This window comes from Neoarius graeffei, chromosome 6 (assembly GCF_027579695.1).
Source record: "Neoarius graeffei isolate fNeoGra1 chromosome 6, fNeoGra1.pri, whole genome shotgun sequence".
NCBI lineage: Eukaryota > Metazoa > Chordata > Actinopteri > Siluriformes > Ariidae > Neoarius > Neoarius graeffei.
This window is the reverse complement of record NC_083574.1, coordinates 54,581,225-54,599,110: the sequence shown is the minus strand read 5'-3', so window position 1 is coordinate 54,599,110 and position 17,886 is coordinate 54,581,225. Positions and strand designations below refer to the sequence as shown.

The following is a 17,886-nucleotide window of genomic DNA, read 5'->3' as shown; positions in this document are numbered from 1 at the left end:
ATTCAGATAAATGTCTTGAAGGTTACTTATGGGAGAAAGCACATGATATGAATCTGTGCTTTGTCTTTTTTTCTCATCTGTACTGTCATTGTAAGAGTGTTGTGGCAGTACTGTCCCACATACGACCCCGATTCCAAAAACTCAGGATGCTGTGTAAAATGTAAATAAAAACAGAATGCAGTGATTTGCAAATCCTTTTCAACCTACAACCCTAATTCCAAAAATGTTGGGAAACTGTGTAAAACATAAATAAAGACACGATGCAGTGATTTGCAAATCCTTTATGACCTCTGTTGAATTGAATACAATACAAAGACAAGATACACTGTCCTGCAAAAAAAAAAATCACACACACTCGTATTTAATTGGACCAGGTTTAGCTTTAATTACAGCGTGCATTTACAATGGCATTGTTTTGAAAAAAATTATGCAATGTCGCAACATTTATTTCAGTCCAGATTTGTATTAATTTTTCACTGAGATCTCGTGTTGAGGATGGGAAAGTTGAACCACTGCATAAAGTCTTCTCCAGTATAGCCCAAAGATTTGCAATGGGGTTAAGGCCAAGACTCTGTGGTGGTCAGTTCATGTGTGAAAATGATTCCTCATGCTTCCTGAACCACTCTTTCACAATCTGAGCCCTAATTTTATGCCCATGCCATCAGGAAAGAAAAAAATCCATTGATGCGATAACCTGGTTATTTAGCATTTTATTATTACATAATCTTGCCAAGCCTTAACCTGACCAACTGAAGCAACTACAGATCATAACACGGCCTCCAGAGGCTTGTACAGTGGCCACTATGCATGATGGATGCATTGCTTCATGTGCTTCCCTTTTTAGCCTGGAAAGCTGGTAGTTCACCACTATCCTTCCAGTTTTTAAACGTGTTGGACAGGTTCTTCACCCAATTCCAGTCATTTCAGCAATCTCCTTACTTGTTTTCTTTGCTTGATGCAGGCCAGTAATTTGACCCTTCTGAAGCACAATGACAGTTTTTCTAGGAGCACGGGATACATCTTCCGACATGTTTGTTTAAGAAATGAGAAGCTACTCACTGCTTTGCTTAGGGTTAAAAGAATTGATGCCAGGTGAAACATATTAATCACTGCAGTAATTATCCAATCAAAGGGTCTTATGTATTTGCTTATTTAAATCCCGACCTTTTCTGGCCGGGCAGTGTATTTAATGTTCATGCTGATAAGCATTATTGTTTTTTGTAAATATACCCTCATTCTGAATTTGATGCCTGCAATACATTCCATAAAAAGTTGGGACAGGAGCAAAATAAAGACTGGGAAAGTTGTGAAATGCTCAAAAAACACTCCACAGGTAAACACATTAATTGGTAATATGATCGGGTATGAAACACGGGCGATTGCTCTAAGACAACGAGGGAGGCTCAGCCTCCTCTAAAAATGACAAACATCATGTAGGATGAATTGCGCTAGGCTTATGTTATAGCCGACCTTATAACATTGCTATTTCAGATCCAGAATCATAGAAATATATGTGCTCAACCCAACTACAGTGCGAAATCATTCCGTTATAACTTTCCCCAGTTCGCCTAATGTGTGCGTGAGTTTTTCCCCCTCGTGACAGCGCGATGCAGCCCAGCCTCAGTGGACTTCAATGGCATTTGGGAGCTATGCGCTTTTCAATCTCAAAATGCAAGACGATTATTAGACAAATACTGCGAAAACGCCCGCCCACGGAGTCCCACGGACTCCCAGCCTCAGTGGACTTCAATGGCATTTGGGAGCTCTGCGCTTTTCAATATCAAAATGCAAGACGGTTATTGGACAAATACTGCGAAAATGCCCGCCCACGGAGTCCCACGGACTCCCAGCCTCAGTGGACTTCAATGACATTTGGGAGCTATGCGCTTTCAATATCAAAATGCAAGACGGTTATTGGACAAATACTGCGAAAACGCCCGCCCACGGAGTCCCACGGACTCCCAGCCTCAGTGGACTTCAATGGCATTTGGGAGCTATGCGCTTTTCAATATCAAAATGCAAGACGGTTATTGGACAAATACTGCGAAAACTCCCGCCCACGGACTCCCAGCCTCACAGTGGGAGGGACATGGCAAAGCTTTCCGCGAGGAGACTGGTGATTGGTGAAAACGGCCAGATATTTTCTTTGATTGACAGCTCGTTTCAATTGTAGACAGGCAGCGGTGAATTTCAGTTCAGTCCCATGCGGATTCGCAAGTGCTGTGGTGTATTGTAAGAGATCAGCTTACATTTCGATTTCATTCATTACATACGGTTTCTACCAGCTTTTTTAGTTTGTATATATTTTCATTGTAAATAAAGTGTAAATATAGTGTTGTCAAGTTTGCTATCTTAGTTCCAGAAATTTCGTTTATTTGAGTGACTGAACTTGAACTTGAGGGGGCTAGTCAGCTAGCAAGAAAGCTGCGCATGGATGCCAAGCATTGTTGATTTAATTTTGGCGAAGCCATTTGCCAGTCTTCCTTTCGAGGAAAAAATTAAAATTAAAGAGCAGGGTAGACCAACGCCTCAAACTGACTTGGTGAAAAAGGTAGGGAATAATACTCGTTCCTTTCAGCTCTCCTGGTACGAGAAAGTGAATTGGCTAACAGCAAGTGACCCACATCAACAACAGTAAATAGGCTACTTTAGTAATGTCATGGATGGACTAAAAATATAGAATCTATTTAAAATGTTTATGCTGAGTATATTATATTGGAATATATATTTTTCTGGATATGAATTAAACACAGCTACAATTTGGAAAACATTTTTAAACAAAAACACAGCCGAGAACATTTCACACTACAGACCTGGATTAAAAGTGAAGGGTTATCAAAATTGTCAATAAAACATTTCTCAGTCAAAATAAGTAAAATATAGGGAAAGTGTCATTGAATGAAATGTGTGGCACCCAGCTCTATGTTTGGCTCCCCAAGGTCAGTGCTTGTGCCTATTCCAGAGCACTCTGCTGTTACTCCTGAGGTTCCTGACAAAGAGCTGCTTTCAATAATGATCAATTTTTAAACAACATGCCACAATTTTAAAATATAAAATGTTAAAATATACCCCCCCCCCAACACCACCATCATGTATATTGGACAGTAGGCTAATGGGCCAAAAGAACCTGTTATTTCACAGTTTGTGACTCTGCCAACAATCAGCCAGATCAGAGGCAAGAGTATGGGCAAAATTTATGTGTTTTTTCTTTTTTCTTTTAAAATCTGGAAATATCGTAACCGACCAGCCTCCCCTGTTTGAAAGACTACCAGCCGCCACTGGTATGAAAGGGGCATCATTCAAAGCCTCAGTCGCTCACAAGCAAGGATGGGGTAAGGTTCACTACTTTGAAAAACCGCATGGGCAAATAGTTTAATGGGTTAAGAACAACATTTCTCAATGTACACTTGCAAGGAATTTAGGGATTTCACCATTGAAAATCCATAATATCATCAAAAGATTCAGAGAATCTGGAGAAATCTCTGCACGTAAGGGGCAAGGTCAAAAATCAACATTGAACTCCCATGACCGTCAATCTCTCAGGTGGCACTGCATTGAAAACTGATGTGATTGCATAAAGGATATTACTACATGGGCAGAGGAACACTTTGGAGAAACGTTGTCAGTAAACACAGTTTGTCACTGAATCTACCATGCAAGTTAAGACTCTACCATACAAAGCAAAAGCCACATTTCAAGATCATCCAGGAATGCTGCCGAATTCTCTGGGCCTGAACTCATCTGAGATGGACTGACACACAGTGGAAAAGTGTGCTGAATTTTGCACTTCATAAAGCACCACACATTTTCAATGGGAGGCAGGCAGGCCAGTTTAGCACCCACAATCTTTTACTACAAAGCTGTTATAACACATGCAGAAAGTGGCTTGGCAATGTCTTGCTGGAATAAGCAGTGACGTCCCTGAAAAAGACATCATCTGGATGGCAGCATATGTTGCTACAAAACCTGTATACCCCTTTTAGCATTAATGGTGTCTTCACAGATGTGTAAATTATCCATGCCGTAGGCACTAACACATCCCCATACCATCACAGATGCTGGCTTTTGAACTTGGCGCTGGCAACAATCTGGATGGTCCTCTTCCTCTTTAGCCCGGAGAACACAACGTCCATGATTTTCAAAAACAATTTGAAATGTGGACTTGTTCGACCACAATACACTTTTCCACTTTGCGTCAGTCCATCTCAGATGAGTTCAGGCCCAGAGAATTCGGCACCGTTTATAGATGTTGTTGATCTAAGCTTTCACTTTGCATGGTACTAGATACAGTGACAAACTGTGTTTACTGACTTTCTGAAGTGTTCCCAAGCCCATGTACATAGTAATATCCTTTATACAATTATGTCGGGTTTTAATGCAGTGCCACCTGAGGGATCAAAGGTCATGGACGTTCAATGTTGGTTTTCTGGCCATCTGCAGAGATTTCTCCAGATTCTCTGAATGTTTTGATGATGATATGGATTGTCGATGGTGAAATCCTTAAATTCCTTGCTATTGTACATTGAGAAACATTGTTCTTAAACTGTTGAACGATTTGCCCATGCAGTTTTTCACAAAGTGTTGAACCTCGCCCCATCCTTGCTTGTGAATGACTGAGCCTTTCCAATTACCAATTAACCTGTTTATTTGTAGAATGTTTCAAACAAGTGTCTTTTGAGCATTCCGCAACTTTTCCAGTCTTTTCTTGCCCTGTCCCAACTTTTTTGGCATGTGTCGCAGGCATCAAATACAGAATGAGTGTATACTAAAATCAAAGTTCATCAGTTTGAACATTAAATATCTTGTCTTTTTGTTGTATTCAATTGAATATAGCTTGAAAAGGATTTGCAAATTATTGCATTCTGTTTTCATTTGCATTTTACACAGCGTCCCAACTTTTTTGGAATTGGGTCTGTATAATAAGAATGATTCAGAATATAATATGTTCTGTATATGAATATGTATTAGGCTGATTTGTCCAGAGGGCTTTACTTCTCTCAAAAGATTATGAATACTGTGACAGATTATATTTGTGTTTCTAATAGCTACATTCAGCATTAAAAAACAAACAAAAAATACACATTTCTTTAGCTATGCAATGTAACTTTTGATAAGAAGCAAAGTCAGAAATAATTATGATGTCATAACAAGCTATCAGGCCAGCCAAAAGAGGTTCACTGGGGTGGGAATCCTACTGCCCAATGCTCACTCTTCAGTGGAGGAGGAGTGCCAGACAAGACCATTAATGACAGACTTGCCAGATTGGGCTTATTTAAAAATACTTAGCAGATGCCAAAGTCTTGTTTTATAGCAATCATTGGAATTAAATCTAATTAAGTTCTGCAAAAAGGCAAAGTGTAAGTGTAGACAGTGTGTCTATGATGTACAAAAAGATTTTTATAGTAAGATATATTGCAAAAATGGAAGAAAGGGAGATTATTGGTTGGATAATGTATGTACATTAGAAATATATGCAAAAATTCTTATTTTCCACCCAAAGGCTGAGAAAAAGAAGAAAAATGTCTTCCTTTTCCACTGCTCATTTTGGAGGCTAGTAATCAAATATACCATGCACTGAGAGGCACCGGTAATTATGGATTCTCTTCTGTGACTGGCATAGTACTATTTTCTTCAGGGCTGCGCCCCTCAGAAAATAGCACTATGCCAGTCATGCCAGAGAATCCATAATCTCACTGAGGGATATAAATTATATTTAAAGTGGTGCTTGAAAGTTTGTGAACCCTTTAGAATTTTCTATATTTCTGCATAAATATGACCTAAAACATCAGATTTTCACACAAGTCCTAAAAGTAGATAAAGAGAACCCACTTAAACAAATGAGACACAAATATTAGACTTGGTCATTTATTTATTGAGGAAAATTATCCAATATTACATATCTGTGAGTGGCAAAAGTATGTGAACCTCTAGGATTAGCAGTTCATTTGAAGGTGAAATTAGAGTCAGGTGTTTGTCATCCCATTGATTGAAATCAGGTGTGAGTGGGCACCCTGTTTTATTTAAAGAACAGGGATCTATCGAAGTCTGATCTTCACAACACATGTTTGTGGAAGTGTATCATGGCACGAACAAAGGAGATTTCTGAGGACCTCAGAAAAAGCGTTGTTGATGCTCATCAGGCTGGAAAAGGTTACAAAACCATCTCAAAAGCATTTGGACTCCACCAATCTACAGTCAGACAGATTGTGTACAAATGGAGGAAATTCAAGACCATTGTTACCCTCCCCAGGAGTGGTCGACCAACAAAGATCACTCCAAGAGCAAGGTGTGTAAGAGTCGGCAAGGTTATAAAGAACCCCAGGGTAACTTCTAAGCAACTGAAGGCCTCTCTCGCATTGGCTAATGTTAATGTTCTTGAGTCCACCATCAGGAGAACACTGAACAACAATGGTGTGCATGACAGGGTTGCAAGGACAAAGCCACTGCTCTCCAAAAAGAACATTGCTGCTCGTCTGCAGTTTGCTAAAGATCACGTGGACAAGCCAGAAGGCTATTGGAAAAATATTTTGTGGATGGATGAGACCAAAATAGGACTTTTTGGTTTAAATGAGAAGCGTTATGTTTGGAGAAAGCAAAACACTGCATTCCAGCATAAGAACCTTATCCCATCTGTGAAACATGGTGGTGGTAGTATCATGGTTTGGACCTGTTTTCTGCATTTGGGCCAGGACGGCTTGCCAGGGGCGTGTTTAGCCTATTTTTGGGGGTGCTCAAGCACCCCCAAAAACGAGCTCAGCACCCCCTAGCTCAGCACCCTCAAAAACACTGCTTTTGGACGTAATTTTCAGAAATAAGTGCCCTTGCGCACTGCGCAATGAATGTGTGCGCGGGCGTGTGTATGTTCTTGAATTCACCTGTTACGTGATAGTTCTATGAGCAGTAAAATACCTCTCCTCCTTGCGTCCCCTCTGATTGGGTTGCCTGTCCGTGCGAGTGCTTGCTACGACATGGTGTTTTTTTTAACTGGATTCCACGCCGATGAGGAACTCGAAGTAGCACCTGAGTATTACTGGCATAGCGAGATGTGAAGGTACGGACTGGAGTTACAATTGTTAAACACAACACAATAATATGCATAATGCAATATTGATGTTCCCTGGTCTATGAACAGAATGATAAAAACAACATTTATCATCCATATCGAGATACTTTTGTGCAGAGCTGTACAAGTGCTACGGTGCTAGACCACCGTGTGTTAGTCAATTTTATTTAATGTAACATAGCGTTTACTAATGTAAACTAATGTAAAATCATAATAATACACACTATTATTGCAGGGCGGCACGGTGGTGTAGTGGTTAGCGCTGTCGCCTCACAGCAAGAAGGTCCTGGGTTCGAGCCCCATGGCCGGCGAGGGCCTTTCTGTGCGGAGTTTGCATGTTCTCCCCGTGTCCGCGTGGGTTTCCTCCAGGTGCTCCGGTTTCCTCCACAGTCCAAAGACATGCAGGTTAGGTTAACTGGTGGCTCTAAATTGACCGTAGGTGTGAATGTGAGTGTGAATGGTTGTCTGTGTCTATGTGTCAGCCCTGTGATGACCTGGCGACTTGTCCGGGGTGTACCCCGCCTTTCGCCCGTAGTCAGTTGGGATGGGCTCCAGCTTGCCTGCGACCCTGTGGAAGGATAAAGCGGCTAGAGATAATGAGATGAGAATGAGACTATTATTGCACAATACACAATAACACATTAATTAACAATTACCACTGTTCAAAATGAATAGCTCCAACATTACAAATGCAGTAGTAGGTCTTGTTTAGTTAAAAATATAATGTAAATATTTGTGTCAGTGGTTGTAAATGTGTAGATATAGTTTATTGGGTCAGCTTCTGTTAAAACATTGCATAAGTCTAGTCTTAATGCGGAATAAACATGGAAACACTGTTGTTCAAGCCAGGTGCCTCTGTCAGCTCTGGGGGCTAAGCACCCCCAAAGATCAGATGCTAGAATCGCCCCTGCGGCTTGCCATCATTGATGGAATGATGAATTCTGAATTATACCAGTGAATTCTAAAGGAAAATGTCAGGACATCTGTCCATGAACTGAATCTCAAGAGAAGGTGGGTCATGTAGCAAGACAACGACCCTAAGCACACAAGTCGTTCTACCAAAGAATGGTTAAAGAAGAATAAAGTTAATGTTTTGGAATGGCCAAGTCAAAGTCCTGACCTTAATTCAATCGAAATGTTGTGGAAGGACCTGAAGCAAGCAGTTCATGTGAGGAAACCCACCAACATTCCAGAGTCGAAGTTGTTCTGTACGGAGGAATGGGCTAAAATTCCTCCAAGCCGGTGTGCAGGACTGATCAACAGTTACCGGAAACGTTTAGTTGCAGTTATTGCTGCACAAGGGGGTCACACCAGATACTGAAAGCAAAGGTTCACATACTTTTGCCACTCACAGATATGTAATATTGGATCATTTTCTCAATAAATAAATGACCAAGTATAATATTTTTGTCTCATTTGTTTAACTGGGTTCTCTTGATCTACTTTTAGGACTTGTGTGAAAATCTGATGATGTTTTACTGTAGGTCATATTTATGCAGAAATATAGAAAATTCTCAAGGGTTTACAAACTTTCAAGCACCACTGTATATCCCTCACTGAAATTATGGATTGAAATTCTTTTGATGAGGGATATAAATTATATTTATATCCCTCATCAAAAAAATTCCAAACTAAAAGTGTTAAGATTGAATCTTGGCATGAACTCACTGGAAGCAGCCATGTTTGTTGTTTACGTCGGCGTGACCTTCGACCTGCGCATGTGCAATGTGCAATGTGCCATGCTATTGCCTGCCTCGCTAGGCATGATCATGATATGTAGATCTACACACAGAAATGCTCGTGGAGCCACAGCTATGACTTGAGTCGGCTGAATAGCTTGAAATTTGACATCAGTTCATGATATATCCAGATTATTGCATGACTGACTCGCACCATATCTTTTTCTTTTTTTTTTTTTGACGTCACAAGATCAGTGCTTAATCAGTGGTGGAACAATTTATGTCGTCACATGGGCCATCCTTGGCCAATCCCTGCACAGGAATTTTTTGATGAGGGATATAATTTCAGATATTTTGAGTGGTTTTTGAGATGTAGATGGCTGGAAATTTTTCTGAAACCTATAATGCTGGTTAATAATATTACACAAAATACAGCTGAAAAAAATTTCAAAACAAGCTACTAGACTGAAGACCTGATGATTGTATGTTGTTAGTTAGCTCTACTATGTTTTGCACATGAGAAACACACCTGCTGTATCAAACATAGTTGAACAAAGGTATCTCAAAATGAGCAGCTAGAGTGTATGGTGGACGTCTATTCTTTTGATCAACTGCTATAAATTACAGGGTTACTGTAAAAATTCACTAGATAGTAGCCTATAGGATAAGTCAAGTGTGATAACCTCTTCACTTATTTTTATTTAATATTCTGCCCACCAAAACCTATGGTCACAAACATCTGCTGAGCGTTGCTCTCTATTGTTAGCCATTTACTTAAAGTATTGTTTAGGATGCTGGGGAAGCTATGTAGCCAGATGTAACCATAAAACAAACAAACCAACAAAGACCATACAGTGCCTTGCATAATTTACCAAATATCCCACAGAGCAGCATTAAACCCATTATTAAAAGACAGAGATATGGCAAAACCTCAAGGAGTCTGTTAACCAAAAGTCCATGATGAAGTAAGAAGGGCGGTAGTCAGAGAACCAACCAGTTTCATTCAGCACAGTTCATTTTTGTTCAAGTAATTTATTTCAGCGTTCTGGTTATAATAAAGATTTGTTAATTTGTTCAGAATGGAACCTTGGCTCATCTGTGTTTATAAATGATATAGCGACTCACTGCTGCGGCAGGTGAACACAGACACAGACCCAGGCAAGTAGTGGAACAAGGAATGCTCTTTTATTTAATAATTAAAGGAAAAGGGGGTCGAGGAGTGAGGAGTAGGTGATGTTGCTTTAGATGAGGGGCGGGTGCCCCAAGCATGGCGCATCAAAGGTGCGATTGCTGAGTGAGGGAGCCAGCTGAGTGGTGGGTTGTAGGTGGGCCAAGTGGTGTGGCGGCCCGATCTCCAGAGCGTCACAGGTGGCAGCTGGCGTATTAGAGTCGGGCCTAAGGAGTTCTCATGGGCAGAGGGATTAAAATGAATAGAAAAATAATGAAATGTACATCAAATTATACTCAAATCGCTGCTGAACCAAAAGCAGGCCATGTAGAACATGAAATGAATGGAATAATCCACACACCAAAACAAGCTCCCAATGACTATTCTTTAAGTTCGTTTCTTAAGACATGTATTTTTTAGGATGTTACCTTGTTTGTTGACAGTTTCGGCGAACACTTCCGCCTTCTTCAAAACAGTCACCAGATGTCGAGTGGTGACGTGCCTTATCAGCTGATGTACTCTATGGAGGCGTGAACGTCCCGCCCAATTTGACAGGTAGTCCACGCCTCCTGCTGCCAGGTCGCTGCCCCAGGACTGCGCTCCAGGTGTGTGACAGCGTGTACGCTCCCTCATCCCGGTTCATGGTCCTTTGCGCCCGCTTGCGTATCTCCACTGCCTCCAAAATCCAACGCTGGTATCTATTCTCTTCAGCGTGAATGACTCTGGCCTCTTCCCAATTCATAATATGATTTTGCCGTTTGCAGTGATCTGAAATGGCTGATTTTAAGTCTTCTTGGTTTGCTTTTTCTTTTTCGGATCTTGTGAGTCTTTTTGTTGTTTCTTTTTCACATTCTAATTGGTGTTCTTTCCTGCGAGTGTGGAAGCATCTGCCCGTTTCACCAATATAGACTTTATTGCATGAACAGACACAAAAAAAGGAAACAAACAAACAAACAAACAAAAAAACAAACAAACAAGAAAAAACACAGAAAAAACAAACCGGGGCTTTGTCACACTACCATACATAAAAGGAGTTACAGAACGCATCCAACGATCCATGAGGAAATACCACATCAACACCCCGGTCAAACCATACAAGAACCTCCGACAGCTGCTAGTTCACCCCAAAGACAAAATACAACTGGACAATAAATGCAATGTCATATATGAAATCCCTTGCCGTTCATGCAATAAAGTCTATATTGGTGAAACGGGCAGATGCTTCCACACTCGCAGGAAAGAACACCAATTAGAATGTGAAAAAGAAACAACAAAAAGACTCACAAGATCCGAAAAAGAAAAAGCAAACCAAGAAAACTTAAAATCAGCCATTTCAGACCACTGCAAACGACAAAATCATATTATGAATTGGGAAGAGGCCAGAGTCATTCGCGCTGAAGAGAATAGATACCAGCGTTGGATTTTGGAGGCAGTGGAGATACGCAAGCGGGCGCAGAGGACGATGAACCGGGATGAGGGAGCGTACGCGCTGTCACACACCTGGAGCGCAGTCCTGGGGCAGCGACCTGACAGCAGGAGGCGTGGACTACCTGTCAAATTGGGCGGGACGTTCACGCCTCCATAGAGTACATCAGCTGATAAGGCACGTCACCACTTGACATCTGGTGACTGTTTTGAAGAAGGCGGAAGTGTTCGCCGAAACTGTCAACAAACAAGGTAACATCCTAAAAAATACGTGTCTTAAGAAACGAACTTAAAGAATAGTTATAATAGTTAGACATAATGAACTTTCACTACATAAGCTCCCAATGAGAAGTTCATTACCAAAGTCATGTTTTGAGTCTCTTGACTCTTCCTCAGACTTATGAGAATAACAGAGAGTTGCCATCCCAAATTCCCATCATACCCATTACATATAACCTGTGAATAATTCTCTATATTAGCCAATAAAATGGTATAAAACAAAATCTTTGTGTAAACAAAATTTGTATCATGGGATTTAATCTCCTTGTTGCAATGCATGATCTAAAAGAAGGCTTCTGATAGAGATGTGCCTCTGTACATTTATCAAGGGAGGAAAAGTATGAAAATATGAACTTTCATGGAAGAAAAACACAACATTGAAGGATACAGCCTTGGAAAATAAGAACGAGCAGTTCGTAACATCTAATATCAATTTTTTTTTCAGGCCTTTAGGAGCTAAAGTGTTTAATTTATATATCCAGGACAATTCCCTTTTTAGAAGTATAGCGTTTATGTCTCTCCCTCTGTGTGGATGTTTCATTATCTCAATTCCCATGTGTCTAAGAATGGAAATGTTGTGTTTAGTCACAGAAAAATGTGCAGCCAACTGACTAGATGTTAAGTTGTTTCTGATAGCACTGCGGTGTTCAGCAGTCCTAGTTTTTAAATCGATTATGTTCTATTAAAACGAATAAAAATTAAGGTCAGAAAACAGTTCAGTTTCATATTTGATTTTAACTTTAAACAGCCTTATAAACACACACACACACACACACACAACTGTACCTATCTATATTCACCTATTGTAATATAGTATAGTTTATTTCAGTATCAACAAAGAACTGAACAAAAGGGGGAAAAAGCTTTATTCGCACTGTTTTGACCATTTTTGAGGCTGCCACAAAGAATATTTTTATTTGCAGAATATTTTTTTAATTTTTATTTGGACACAAGCACGTCTAACTTAGCTTCAATGAATCAGAGGCAGATTTGTTTATATGTCATACTGTGTGCACAAATCTGTGCCCATTTATGCAGTTTTAATGAGTATGGTGCACTTTTGATCAGAATAGACACAATCACAGGATATGAGTCGATCTCTTTTACTGTTTTCTTTAACAGTGACCAATTCATACACTTCTTCTGCTTTTCTTACATGTGGCATTCTAATCTTTGAAGTCGGTTTATACTTGACCAGAGCTTATACGAGTAAAATGGTGGTCAAATCAGTTTTTCCATTTTTTAAGAGCAGAATGTTTTTCTCAAGTTCTTCTCTTTTCTGAAGTTATTTAATTGCTTCATTTTATTAGGAACTACTGTATTTGTGTAGCAGAGATGCATTCACGGAAAAGCATAACTTTGCAAATGAAAATATGTAGACTATCGGCAAATGCATTTAATAAAGCATTTATAAGGCTATTATGAGATTATTATAAATCAAATATAGAATTATTCAGTATGTTTTTAGATGCTCTTACTCATTTCAAGCTTTACATTTTCTTATTTTATGGGCAGATAATTTTGCTTCTTTCTAGAAATAAATACTTAAATTTAGAAAAATGCTCTGCTAATAAAACAAGACTATTTCAAGCTTGAAATTAGTAAAAATAAATAAATAAATAAATAAATAAATTAATGAACTGAAATTAGGTTTAATAAGCTTATATTTGGTTTACTGTGAGCTTATAGTAGAAAATGCTAGATCAATTTGGCTGCATTCAATATATGTTCACTTGCTAAGATATGTAGTGTTCAATGTAAATTTGTGTTTAAAGTTTAATGTTTAAACTTGTAAAATGTGTTTAAAAGTATAAGAAAAGGTTTTGTATTACTACTGAAAGCATAGAAACACTACTCATCTTTTGCATTTTAGTTTCTTCACTGACTATAACTCAATAAGACTTCCTTCCTAGTATACCTTCCCAGGGTTATTCATGTTTACTTTCAAAGGTCTACATGAAATGTATTCTTACAACAAACCAAGAAATTCTTGACTACTGAATCAGATCAGAAGCTGAATGGACTGCTCATTCAGAGACTTGTCCAAATGTACTGAGGTACTGAGTGAACTTTAAACACTGACATTATGGATCTGGATCTTTGCATCTGTCAGTATTGTGTTGCACACTGCCCTTTCCATATGTCTTTCTAATCAATTGTTACTGGATTAGACCACTGGATCTCAACTCTTATAAAAGTACAGTGTACAAACTAAGATCTATAGCCCTGAGTGAAGTTTGTTTAGAGAATGTGCATGGGTTGCATCCCCACAACACTTACTGGTTAGGGCAAAGCCTGGCGCCATTAATGTGGGTTACGTTGCAGGTCTCACTACTTGAGTTGAATTCTCTGCCCACACATAGATACACTCATTCAAACACACCCACACCATCCTCTCCCCATGGGGCATGGTGTATTCATCCTTTTACCCCTAATTCCCTTCAGATTTCTACTCATTTTTTGTGAGTAGCTTTTGTTTCCTACCCTTCAAAAACAAACTGTTGCACATCGGGCTGTGTGTATGTTTTTGCAGCCTTTCCTGTAGTTTTGAATGAACTCTGGTTCTGTAATTACACTGCTAAATACTGTCGGTGGTCCACAGTGACAGCCGGGTTCCAGTGAGTCTGTGAAAGCTTCTGTACAGGGAGAGATGGCAATTTAATGGGCTTTAGCTGGAGGTGGGCTAAGGAGTCACTTTGCTGGGGAAAAGGAGACTTTAAGTTCCAATGGCAACATGTTGTAAAGCTCCTGGGGGGCCCAGAGGGGAACAAATTTCTGCAATTTCTGCAAGTTAGGTTCTGCCTGAATTTAGTTGTCTGTTCTTTTCCACTCTAATTTCGTGCCATTGCAAATGAGCCACACACGTGGATTTCTGGCTGCATCAGGGCTCACTCAGCAGCTGTAGGTGAAGAAGTGAGGCTCTCACTTTAGGTCTGATGATGGTTTGACGAGGTCTGGGGTCAGACAGCTGGTGATGTGCTGTGTTTGTCTGCTCACTCTCATCAGCGTGGGAGACCTGAATGGTGGGGGGTGGACAGATGATTGACTGTAAGCGGAGCAAGCGATGAACTGCTCATCCATCTCACCCGACCACCCACTGACTCTCCACTTCCAAAGGGGCTTGGTCAATTGTGTGGCATGTGGACTCAGCCTTCATGCCAGATTTACTCAAATCAATACTTTGCTCAGCCACCCTCTCTGGGCCACTTAATCCAGTATACTCCAGCCAAGTCTGAAGACGCTGGCACTCTGCTGAGTGACCCCCCCTTGGCGATGTGACTGCTTTTTCTCCCACTGCTGATCATGTGCTTCAGGTGTGCCTGGCAAAGAGACCAGGCATGGCTTCCTCCCTGCCAACATGTTTCATTAAGACCTCATCCTTTTCTAACACTTCCCTCTCAATTCAGCCAAATGAACACGGGTAGCCCATTCCCCAAATCTGTTAGCATTTATCAGCAGTGCTGATGGGGCTCAGGCTTGCAGCTCAGGCTTCACGCTGGTGTTTTTTTATTGCAGTGTCTGCTGGAGGTGAATGAGAGACATCAGGCTGGCTGAATCACTGCCAATTTATGTTCAGCATCTTAGAAAAATGTCAAAGTGACAGGGCAGTATCTGGGGGAAAAGCACTATCTTAATGATTTTATTGTTTTCAGTTATTTAATTGACTTCATTCATTGTTATTAGCAACTTGCTAATAGAGAAAGTATATGTTTGATCATAAGGAGGATTGCCAGTTCTCATATATTGGATTACAATTTATAATTTATGCCATATATATATATATATATATATATATATATATATATATATATATACACACAGTACTCTTTGAAAGTATTGGAATGGCAAGACTAATTCTTTTGTTTTTGCTACTCACTGAAGACATTTAGCGCTTCACAGCAAGAAGGTTTTGGGTTCGAACCTCATGGCCTGCTGGGGCCTTTCTGTGCAGAGTTTGCATATTCACCCTGTGCCTGTGTGGGATTGTCTTCTGCCCAGGGTGTAGGCACCACTCGCCCAATGTCAGTTTAGAGTGGCTCCAGTTTCCCCCCACAACCCTGACAGATAAGTGGTATAAATAATGGATGGATGAAGACATTTGGGTTTCAGATCAAAAGATATTAGATGATAGGTCAGAATTTCAACTTTAATTTCTTGGTGTGTTGAACAACTTAGAACATGGCATAATTTGTTTGAACCCACCTATTTTTCAAATGATCAAAAATTTAGTGACTGACAGGTATTTCTTGTTGCCCACATGTGCCTTGTCAGATTGATTGTTTAAACAATTAATAGCGCTGAATGTTGACTCTTGGTTTGAGCCATGAGATTCATCTGTTAAGACTGCATTTGTTGTTAAAAAAGATAAACCAACATGAACACCAGAGAGCTGTCTGTGGGAGAAAAGCAAACCAATTTGAAGCTGAGAAAAGGGGGAAAATCGACTAAAGCCATTACACAAGCATTTGGGTATAGCCAATAGAACAATCTGTAAAAAGAAAGAAACCACTGGTGTATGAACAACCAGATATTGAACAGGTCAGCCAAGAAAAACAACAGTAGTTGATGAAAGAAAACTTTGAGAACTGGGAAGAAGACCCCAAAAATGATAGTCAGTGACATCACCAACAATATCCATGTGGCAGGGATGAAGGTATCACAATCCACCATTTGCTGAAAACATCGAGAGCAGAAATGTAAATACCATACCCCTAGAAGCAAATCACTAATCAGCAGTAAGAATCAGAAGACCAGATTGGAATTCACAAATAAAGACAGTGATGAGCCACAAATTTTCTGGAATCAAGGTTAACCTCTACCAAATTGATGGAGAAAGAAAGGATCTACTCATGATCCAGAACATACAAGCTCATCAGTCAAGCACAATGGAGGTAGTGTCATAGCTTGGACTTGCATGGCTGCTACTGGAATGGGATCACTAATCTTTATTGACGATAAAACTTGTGATGGTAGCAGGAGAATGAGGCCCACTTTACACGGGGACGGTATAAAACAAAAACGCAAAAGTCCGTTTTTGTTCTCACTTTTTTCCGCGTCTACACGACCGTTTTCAAGGAGGAAATCTGCGTCTATACGGTGACGCATAAATGTCTCCGCTATGTCTGCACGCATGCGCAACGTCTTCCGTCTTGTCTGATCTGCACATCTGCGCCGCTGTTCTGTCAAGTTATCCTACTACGCATGCGCGAAATCCAGGAGGGTAGGAAAATTCAACAGTAGTTTTGTCCCACCGATCAGCTGGGCTGATAGAAAATCGGTGAGAATTTCACGCATTTGCCGATTTTTATGTTTTGTGCGTATTGGTCGAGTCTTTGGCCGAGTCAAATAATTTGTAATGACTTGTTTTGAATAATAAAACGGTCTGTATGAGAACTTGCTAGGATAACTTTACAGAACACCGGGTAGGAAGAAATTATAGGTAGGAAGAAATTTCAGAACACCGGCTGAGGTACTGTAGTGCTCGAGGGAGGAGCAGGAGCAAACCGAAACTCTTTTAATCTGCCTTTATTAAGTAACACTCACTCTTGTTTCGGTGAAGAAGAGAAAAGGCAGTGTCCATCTCAGCAAAATAAACCCGTTCGGCTGCTAGTTTTGTTTTCAGTCTCGGGTTTATGGTTTCACGAGAGGCTTGAATAGGCGGCGCGCGCGTGCACGCACACGTGTGTGCGCGCGTGCGTGTGTAACTTGGCGACACCAAACTGAGGAGCTCCAGCTGGGCGGGTGAGCAGGAAAACACATCTACTGCATTAAAACACAGAGCAGCTTGAAGGTCCGTTGGATTGATGTAATCAGACATGCTCTTACTTTTTTACTTACTTTCTTACTTCCCGGGCTGGCATGTGCAGTATATGACACATGTATGACGTAAACGCGTACCCGACGTGAACAGATCCGAGCAGAGTTTCGCGTATTGGGTAGTTTAGACGGATACGCAACGGGGGCCGTTTTTAAACTTATCCACTTTGAAAGGCGTTTTCAATTTTATCCGTTTTTCAGCCTCGGAAACGCCGTCCTCGTGTAAACGAAAGGCACTTCTGATAAAATATTTAGTCGTTTTTACCCGACAGCGTCCTCGTGTAAACGGGCCCTGAATTCAGAACTCTACAGAAACATTTTGCCTGGCAATTTACAGAGAAATGCGTCCAATATAATTGGTACTTCATGATGGAGCAAGACAGTAACCAAAACCACGTTGCCAACACAACAAATGACTTCATTTCATTCATGAACTCAGGGACCGCACATCTCAC

At 40.5% G+C, this 17,886-nt stretch overlaps 1 protein-coding gene across 2 annotated transcripts in view; it reads left to right on the top strand.

The window, feature by feature from the left end:
- Positions 1 to 17,886, top strand: part of megf11 (multiple EGF-like-domains 11) — a 189,174-nt gene that overhangs the window by 98,180 nt on the left and 73,108 nt on the right. The gene's annotated exons all lie outside the window — the stretch shown is intronic.